At 37.2% G+C, this 9,785-nt stretch overlaps 1 non-coding gene across 1 annotated transcript; it reads left to right on the forward strand.

Annotated features, from left to right (window-relative positions):
- Positions 1-1,250: 1,250 nt before the first annotated feature.
- Positions 1,251-1,356, forward strand: LOC139185053 (U6 spliceosomal RNA). Its single transcript, XR_011568638.1, has one exon. It is a non-coding gene; the product is annotated as a U6 spliceosomal RNA (small nuclear RNA).
- Positions 1,357-9,785: the final 8,429 nt, after the last annotated feature.

The following is a 9,785-nucleotide window of genomic DNA, read 5'->3' on the forward strand; positions in this document are numbered from 1 at the left end:
CTCTCATGAGGATAATTTCCTCAGCACTCTTCTTCCTGTTTTTCAAGATGACAGTTAGCAAATTGACAAAACTTAGCTGTGTTGTGTGTGAATAATAATGGGTTAATTCTCCAGTTTTCAATTCACATAACGTGCCCAAGGTAGTAGTGGTCTTTTGACATGAGTGTCAGTTATCCAAGATAACTGATTCTATTAATGGAAATTTCAAACCAGAAACAAACATATTTCTAAGAAGCAAGAAAGGAGTTTGTTGTCTTCAAAACAGCCCATTAATTTGGCTACTGATGCCACCTGTGTTACAAGGAACACTTCCAGATTGTTAGGATCATCAGCTTATAGATTTCATGATTATTTAACTATAATTGGTAGTCTTAACTATGACTGAAAATCTTTTTTTAGTGTTGTTACTTAAAGAGCCTGTTGATGAGGGTGAAAGAGGAGAGTGAAAACTCTGGCTTAAATTCAACATTCAAAAAACAAAAATCATGGCATCTAGTCCCATCACTTCATGGCAAATAGATGGGGAAAAAGTGGAAACAGTGACAGATTTTATTTTCTTGGGCTCCAAAATCACTGCGGACAGTGACTGCAGCCATGAAATTAAAAGACACTTGCCTCTTGGAAGAATAGCTATGGTAGACCTAGACAGTGTGTTAAGAAGCAGAGATACCACTTTGCTGACAAAAGTCCATATAGTCAAAGCTATGGTTTTTCCAGTAGTCTTGTATGGATGTGAGACTTGGACCATAAAGAAGGCTGAGCACCAAAGAATTGATGCTTTTGAATTGTAGTGCTGGAAAAGACTCTTGAGAGTCCCTGGGAGAGCAAGGAGATCAAGCCAATCAATCCTAAAGGAGATCAACCCTGAATATTCATTGAAAGGAGTGATGCTGAAGCTCCTATACTTTGCTGCCTAATGTGAAGAGCTGACTCATTGGAAAAGACCCTGATGCTGGGAAAGATTGAGGGCAAGGGGAGAAGGAGGTGACAGAGGATGAGATGGTTGTTGGCGTCACCGACTCAATGGATGTGAGTTAAGCAAACTCAGGGAGATAGTGAAAGAGAAACCTTGCATGCTGCAGGCCATGAGATTTCAGAGTCAGACACAACCTAGTGACTGAACAACGACAACAACTTAAAAATACTTTAAAGAATGATTTTTGAATTTGAAAAATTTTAAATGATCACTTACAGACTTGGTTTCTAAAAAAATTGGTGAAACATCATAAAAATATAAAAAACAGATATTAGTGCTCGCTTCGGCATCACATATACTAAAATTGGAACGATACAGAGAAGATTAGCTGGCTCCTGTGCAAGGATGACATGCAAATTTGTGAAGTGTTCCATATTTTTAGGTGGACCAGTGCCACAGACCCTTCTGCCTGCACTCTGACCCATTACAAGGCCACTGCCAAAGCTTAGGCACTCGCTGAGCCCTGGAGTCAAAGTAATCATTTCTTCTCCTTGTGAAGGGTAGGGGTCTTGAGGGCAGGAAGGGCCAACCTCCCAGGCTTGCCTGGGTGTGAAAAAATAAAAGTCTTAAATCTGGAAAAAAAAAAAATTAAATGCACAAAATTACACACATCACCAGTTTTTTTCCTCTCCAGATCATATATACTTATTGAATATCACAACTTTCCCATTATTAAATTAAGCAGAAAATCAGGAAATAAAATACAATGTAATTGGAATGAAAAAGGAGTTAATTGCTACCTAAGGTATTCATTTAATCAGAAAAATTTTTACATTTAGAACTAATGGAAACTTTTAAATTTATTTATTTAAATTTATAAATTTAGATTTAAGGTTGATTCTTCCAGAGAATATTATTATTAGAAGAGAAGATGGAAAACAGAACTATGAAATAATTTCAAATAAAATAAGAGGAATTTTTTTTAGTATTTTAAGTACGTATTTTGTTTCTGTGGAATAATGCTGCTGCTGCTGCTAAGTCACTCCAGTCGTGTCGGACTCTGTGCGACCCCATGGACTGCAGCCTTCCGGGCTCCTCCGTCCCTGGGATTCTCCAGACAAGAACACTGGAGTGGGTTGTCATTTCCTTCTCCAATGCATGAAAGTGAAAAGTGAAAGTGAAGTCGCTCAGTCGTGTCGGACTCTTTGCGACCCCATGGACTGCAGCCTACCGGGCCGGGCAAGAGTACTGGAGTGGGTTGCCATTGCCTTCTCCGCTATGGAATAATAGAGATTGTAAATTATAGCAGAACAATGGTTACATGGAATATAAGGAAATACTTGTACTTGGAGTGTGTAAACCAGGAAGATAGCTACCAACTTTGGATAATTTTTAAAGGAACCCTTATAATCATCCCTCTAGGATAAGTATCTTGATAATTTTGTACATTCTGAAGACTTACCTGTGGTTTATTTCTGTATAACAAATGAGATTTTAGAGTTGAAAAGAATTATTTCCCTGTGGTCCTCACCATTTTTCTCCCTACTCAAGACACATGATGGAAACAGCCAGCTCCTACACATAATAACTGGAAAGGGTGGAAGTTCAGCATCTTGATGAGGAACTGAGAAGCTACAGAAGGACATGGATAGTTTGATAAAATCCCACAAATAATTTTGATATCCTTTCCCTTCCTTTAAAAACTTGTATCTAGTACATTATTTAACATGGCAACTGAGAGTCAGTTTTGTCCAACACCATCCGAAAGAGTATGTGAGGACTTGGAACCCATATCTCCCATTCTTTTTAATACTTCGTGTTTTACTACATTCCTCTTAATCTCATCTTAGTGTCAGTAATGATTTATCAATTTAATTCACAAATGCACATGGATTCTTTGACACAATTTTTTTTAACTGATTTCCCTTAAATATTGTAAAGCAGAGGTTTTGTCAGAGAAATATTCATATATGAATTGCTCGAGTTAGTCTTAATTTGATGCTTCCTGATGAACTAAAAGCTATCAACACAATTTTACCAGTATTTAAGCAGATTTTGTCTTATTATTTTAGGCTTTAGAACATACCATTAGAATCTTTAATCTAGGATAAAAAATGTCAGAGCTCTTGCCCTAGTGACTAATTTTGATTAACTCATCCAAACCAATCTGGTTTGCATTTCCATACTGTAGTTTCACAAATTTCGTAAGTTCCGACAGTACTACAACTAGGAGAATAAAATTAGAGGACAGCAGACAGTGATGGTGAATATTCCTTTTCTGGTGCTAGGGAGAAGTGGATGAAAAGAGGCATCGTTACACAGCTGGGATCTGTCAGCCCCTGCTTAAGTTACCTGCTTCTTGGGTGACTCTTCAGGAGCATAAATTCAGAAACAGACCAGTCAGATCAAAATAATTCATTGTGTTTTATTCACATACTCACTGTATAAATTCATTCATGTCCTTCAACTTAATGTTTGAGCTTTGAAAGATACTCTTATTTTCTGTTGCATCTTGGGCTTTCTTTTTCTCTTAAATACGTAGGTGTATAAACTCTTATCTGGATTATATTCTTTTAGTAAAGATTCATTCATTTATTTAAAAAGTTCATTAAGTGCCTACTATGTTTCAGACGTTATCTTAGGTCTGATCAGTGCCTTATTATGGGCACAGAGTAATCAATAAAATAAAGTCTTTGCTCTCATGGAATTTATAATCTTGGATCTTACAGTTTTATAGTTTGCTTGGTTAAATTTTGTATATATATATGTACATGTCTCTACATACATACTTATACGCATGTCTACATACATATGCATGTGTACATATGTATGCATGTATGTGTGTTTGGTGATGCATGCTAATATGAGAAATAAAGAAAGGGACAGAGAAATTCACAGGGGTGCTGTTTTAGCTAGTCAGAAAATGCCTCTCTGATGTAGTAACACTTCAGTTACAGACACAGATTAAGTGGAAGGGTGAGACAGGGCAATATCTGAGGAAAGAACAATTCAAGGGAGGAGCTTGCTTTGCATGTTTGTGGAATTGCATAGAATGATGCAGCTCTAACACTGTCAGGAGACAGGTCATGAAGGGCTTTGTGGGCCTTAATAAGGACTTTGGAATTTTTTCTCTATAAAATGGACATACACTAGAGGGTTTGAGTTGAGGAAGGGGATAATCTGGTGTGTGTTTGTTTAAAACCATGCCTGTGTGTGGTGTAAAAATAGACTGTAGTGGGACTAATGTAGAAACAGGCAGATACAGTGGGACCTATTAGAATAAAACAGGTGAGAAATGGTGATGTTTGGACAGATGCGGGATCTGTAGAGGGATGAGATTCTCACTTCATTTCAAAAGCAGAACCATCACACTTTGCTGATGTTTGGGTGTGGTATGTGAGAAGAAGAAAAGCTAAGATGACTCCATGATTTGGGGAAAATAGACATTACTATTTTTATTGAGAGGGAAGAATAATATTAGATATATAGTGATTTCCAAAGTCTTTCCTAGGACTGTAACAGTTCTCACAAGATATAAGTAAAAATTTCTCAGAAAGACTGACTTGGTCCAGTACCTCTTCATGTTACTTTGTGAGCATTTTTCACACTTGCTAATGAAATCTCAGGTTGGCAGCAGAGATAAAAATGATTGGTGGAGCTATTAGGGAAATATTCACAGAGGCTAACAACTATCTTGCTTGACAGGCAGGAACAATGACTACTTAAGTGGCTTCAGGGACTGGGAGTGGCCTACAAAATCCACTAGTGTAAAGAAATGTCAGTCTTAGCATAGAGTCCCTGACTTCACCATCTCTTTGCTAGAATGAAAGAAATAGAGGAGTCTCCCTGCCATGGTTGGATTTTAAATCAGTACTAAATGTTTAAATGATAAAAATGAAATAGATTTCATTCTCCTTCATAATTAGCAGGAATAGATTTGTCTTTTTTTTTGATCATGAGAGTAGAAAGGAGAACTCTAGGACTATTTAGTATATTGATACTTTGAAAGTATGATTAGAAAAAAGATACTCAGTAGAACATTTTTAAGCAGTATATAAAAATAATCCTTCAAATTTGTATAACGGACCGATTTTTTCTTGATATATGCTTTTTGATATTTATGTCTACATTTCATAAAATCCAGTATAACTTATTGCTAGAGGAAACTATTTTTAAGAAAAAGGTGACAATTTAAAAGTACAATAAAAATATGCATCAGAATGCAAACATTCTCTGATAATGACACATATTTTGTATATTATTTTTAATATACTGCATTCTGGGATTCTATAAGAAAGTAAGAACAAAAACAAAACTTGCCAAGCTACAAAAAGTAGGAATGTTTCCAGTTTTTTTTAATCTTTATTTTATTTTTTATTTACTTTTTTGGCTGTATCATGTGGCTTGAGGGATCTTAGTTCTCCAGGGCTATAGTCTCTTCTGGAGAGTTTAGGTGACATTCCATTTCTTGGCCTTTTCTACCTACTTGGAATTCATGAACCCCATCTTCCATCTTCAAAACTAACAATGATGGCTGAGTCCTTCTCATATCCCATCATGCTGACCTCTCTTTCCCTTTCTCTCTTCCATTTTTAAGGAACCTTGGGATTACATTGGACTCACTGGAATAATTCAGGGTAATCATCTCAATATCCTTAACTTAATCATATTTGAAAAATCTTTTGCCATCTTAGGTATCATATGCATAGGTTCTGGGGATTATAATCACTGGTGGGACCTGCCTACCCCACCCCTCAAGTACCCTTATTGCCAGTGGACTCATAACTGGTTGTTACTCAGCATCCTTCAGAGTGCCAGTTGCAAAGTCTGAGCAGGAAAGAGGTGGCTCATTTACCAAAAAGTTGCAAAAATTTCCCCATATGTGTTGCAGATGCCTGAGGAACAAATGTGGGAGTGTTTTTTAAGAGTATTAGACCAAGGAGGACTGAATGTAGCACTCAGTTCAGTTCAGTTCAGTCTCTCAGTCGTGTCCAACTCTGTGACCCCATGAATTGCAGCATATCAGGTCTCCCTATCCATTACCAACTCCTGGAGTTTACCCAAACTCATGTTCATTGAGTCGGTGATGCCATCCAACTATCGACTGAATCAATTTTTGAAGTGAGTAAATTTATTAGATATTCTAGATTTTATATATTAACTTGAACAACTAGAAGTAGCTTTAATAATTTGTTTTGTTGTTGATTGAAACTTAGACTGAAAGAGGTTGGTATCTGGAACTTCCCTGGCATAATGTAAAGGAAGGAATCTAAAAGTCTGAGGAAGTATAAGTGTTGAAATATTTATCATGTATGATCTGTGCACTACCTCATCATATATTCTAAAGAGACCCAAAAGATCCTGACTTAAATAAGGCATCAACCACCAGTGTCCTTAGAAAGCCTAGTAGTGACTGTCTTCTAGTCACTCATTACTGATGACCACAGGAGATCTGCCAGTGAGATATATTAGGGGTGATGGGATCCAGAATGGCAGGAGCTAAGTGTCAGTGCTTAAAGACGTTCAGAGACGGTGTAAGTACATTTACAGTAATGGGCAGCAGGAATGAGGTGGTAACTTGAATGTTTTAACCAATAGGAATCTTTGGAGAAGGCTGTTTTTAAAGAATGATGTATATGGAAAATGTGTTTAACTCATTATTAATGGAATCAACAAAATGGTAAAGCTGATTTAAAAAAAAAAAAAACCTATAAGGTAGATAGAATTATTTATAGCCATGGGAAAAAAATGCTAGATTAAGATTTATAAATTACATATAAAAATTTCAGTGTCCTATAGGACATGTAAGGTTTTCTATGGCATGAAAATAATTTGCCTCTCTACAGGATAAAATTTATCTGCATTGCTATAGAAACAGAATCATCTGCTTCACTGTCTGTCAGTTTTATACTCACCAACACCTACCCTTACAGAATTGCAAAATACTATAATCAAAGGTACATGCCCCTAGGGGTTAGAAAATCCTTATTAGACAAACCTGTTACAAAAGGATCTACCAGGACATTGAAAGGACAGACAATCATATATTTGCCTGTTTCCAAGTTTTGGGTTTTTTTTCTTATCAATCCCTCCCTTTAAACACAAATTCTCTTCTCCCTTGGCCAGAGGCAATCACTGATACTTTGTCATTATAAATAAGATTTGTCCTGCATAGAATCATATACAATGTACTCTTTGTGTCTGAATCTTTTGTTAGTATGAAATTATCTAGCTAAATATTTTTTAGTATCTGTCAGTGGTTCATTGTTTTGTTGAGATGTATTTGCATTATATGGATATACCAAAATGTGTTTACATGTTTATCTACTGGTGGACTTTTTGTATTCTTCCTGTTTTTAACTATTTTGAATGAAGTTGCTAAGAATCTTCACATACAAGTTTTTATGTGAACATATGATATTTCAGTTTCAACTGGGTAAATAGCTATGAATGGAATTAATAAGATGAATGTAATGTGTATAGGGAGGCCTGGCGTGCTGCAGTCCATGGGATTGCAAAGAGTTGGACACAACTGAGTGACTGAACTGAACTGAATGTGTACACCTTTACAAAAAAGTTGCCACAAAGCTTTGCAAAGTGGTGAAATTATTTTACATTCCTACCAGTAATGTATCAGGGTTCCAGGGGCTCCCCGTTTTTACAGCACTTTGTATTGCTAGTCTTTTTATTTTAGCCACAATAATGGGAGCATAGTGTGCCTTAGTTCAAGCTACTGTAACAAAAATACTATAGATGAGTAAACAACAAACATGTACTTCTCCTAGCTCCAGAGGATAGGAAGTCCAAGATCGAAATGCTGGAAGATTTAGTGTCTGGTTAGAGCCTGCTTCCTGGTTCACAGGTGACTGTGTTCTTGCTGAATGTAACAGAAAGAGAAAAAGTGAACTCTCCTGGGTCTCTTTAATAAGGGCACAAATCTAACTCATGAAGACTTTACTTTCATGACCAATCATTTCCCAAATTCCCCATCTGCAAATAGCATCTCATTCAGAATCATGTTTCAAAATAAGAATTTTCAATTCAGTTCAGTTTAGTCACTTAGTCGTGTCTGACTCTATGCTACCCCATGGACAGCAGCATTCCAGGCTTCCCTGTCCATCACCAACTCCTGGAGCTTGCTCAAACTCATGTCCATCGAGTTGGTGATGCTATCCAACGATGTCATCCTCTGTCATCCCCTACCCCGCCCACCTTCAATCTTTCCTAGCATTAGGGTCTTTCCTAAGAGTCAGTTCTTCGCATCAGGTGGTCAAAGTATTGGAGCTTCAGCTTCAGCATCAGTCTTTCCAATGAATATTCAGGACTGATTTGATCTCCTTGCAGTCCAAGGGACTCTCAAAAGTCTTGTCCAAAACCACAGTTCAAAAGCATCAATTCTTCAGCACTCAGCTTTCTTTATAGTCCAACTCTCACATCCATACATGACTACTGGAAAAACCATAGCTTTGACTAGACAGTCTGTTGTTGGCAAAGTAATGTCTCTGCTTTTAAATATGCTGTCTAGGTTGGTCATAGCTTTTCTTCCAAGGAGCAAGTGCCTTTTAGTTTCATGGCTGCAGTCACCATCTTCAGTGATTTGGGAGCCCAAAAAAATAGTCTGTCACTGTTTCCATTGTTTCCCTATCTATTTGCCATGAAGTAATGGGACTAGATGACATGATCTTAGTTTTCTGAATGTTGAGTTTTAAGCCAGATTTTTCACTCTCCTTTTTCATTTTCATCAAGAGACTCTTTCGTTTCTCTTTACTTTCTGCCATAAGGGTGGTGTCATCTGCATATCCGTGGTTATTGATATTTCTCCCAGCAATCTTGATTCCAGCTTATGCTTCATCCAGCCTGGCATTTCACATGATGTACTCTGCATATAAGTTAAATAAACAGGATGGCAATATACAGCCTTGATGTATTCATTTCCCAATTTGGAACTAGTCCATTGTTCCAAGTCTGTTTCTAACTGTTGCTTCTTGACCTGAATGCAGATTTCTTAGGAGGCAGGTAAGGTGGTCTTGAAGAATTTTCCACAGTTTGTTGTGATTCACACAAAGGCTTTGGCATAGTGAATAAAAGAGAAGTAGATGTTTTTCTACTTGATAGAATATGATGCACTGGAGAAGGGAATGGCAAACCACTTCAGTTTTCTTGCCATGAGAACCCCATGAACAGTATGAAAAGACAAAATGATATGACACTGAAAGATGAACTCCCCAGGTCAGTAGATGCCCATTATGCTACTGAAGAAGAGTTGAGAAATAACTTGAGGAAGGATGAAGAGATGGAGCCAAAGCAAAAAACTTGCCCAGTTGTGGATGTGACTGGTGATGGAAGTAAAGTCCAATGCTGTAAAGAATAATATTGCCTAGGAACCTGGAATGTTAGGTCCATGAATCAAGGTAAATAAGAAGTGGTCAAACAGGAGATGGCAAGAGAGACCATCAACATTTTAGGAATCAGTGAACTAAAATCAACCAGAAAGGGTGAATTTAATTCAAATGACCATTATATCTACTACTGTGGGCAAGAACTCCTTAGAAGAAATGGAGTAGCCCTCATAGTCAACAGACGAGCCTGAAATGCAGTACTTGGGTGCAATCTCAAAAATGTCAGAATGATCTTTGTTCATTTCCAAGCAAACCATTCAATATCACAGTAATCTAAGTCTATGCGCCAATCACTAATGCCAAAGAAGATGAAGTTGAACTTTCTATGGGGACCTATAAGGCCTTCTAGAACTAGCACCAAAAAAAAAAAAAAAAGATGTCCTTTTCATCATAGGGGACTGGAGTGCAAAAGTAGGAAATCAAGAGATACATCGAGTAACAGGCAAGTTTGGCCTTGGAGTACAAAGTGA

This window comes from Bos indicus, chromosome 9, assembly GCF_029378745.1.
Source record: "Bos indicus isolate NIAB-ARS_2022 breed Sahiwal x Tharparkar chromosome 9, NIAB-ARS_B.indTharparkar_mat_pri_1.0, whole genome shotgun sequence".
Lineage (NCBI taxonomy): Eukaryota > Metazoa > Chordata > Mammalia > Artiodactyla > Bovidae > Bos > Bos indicus.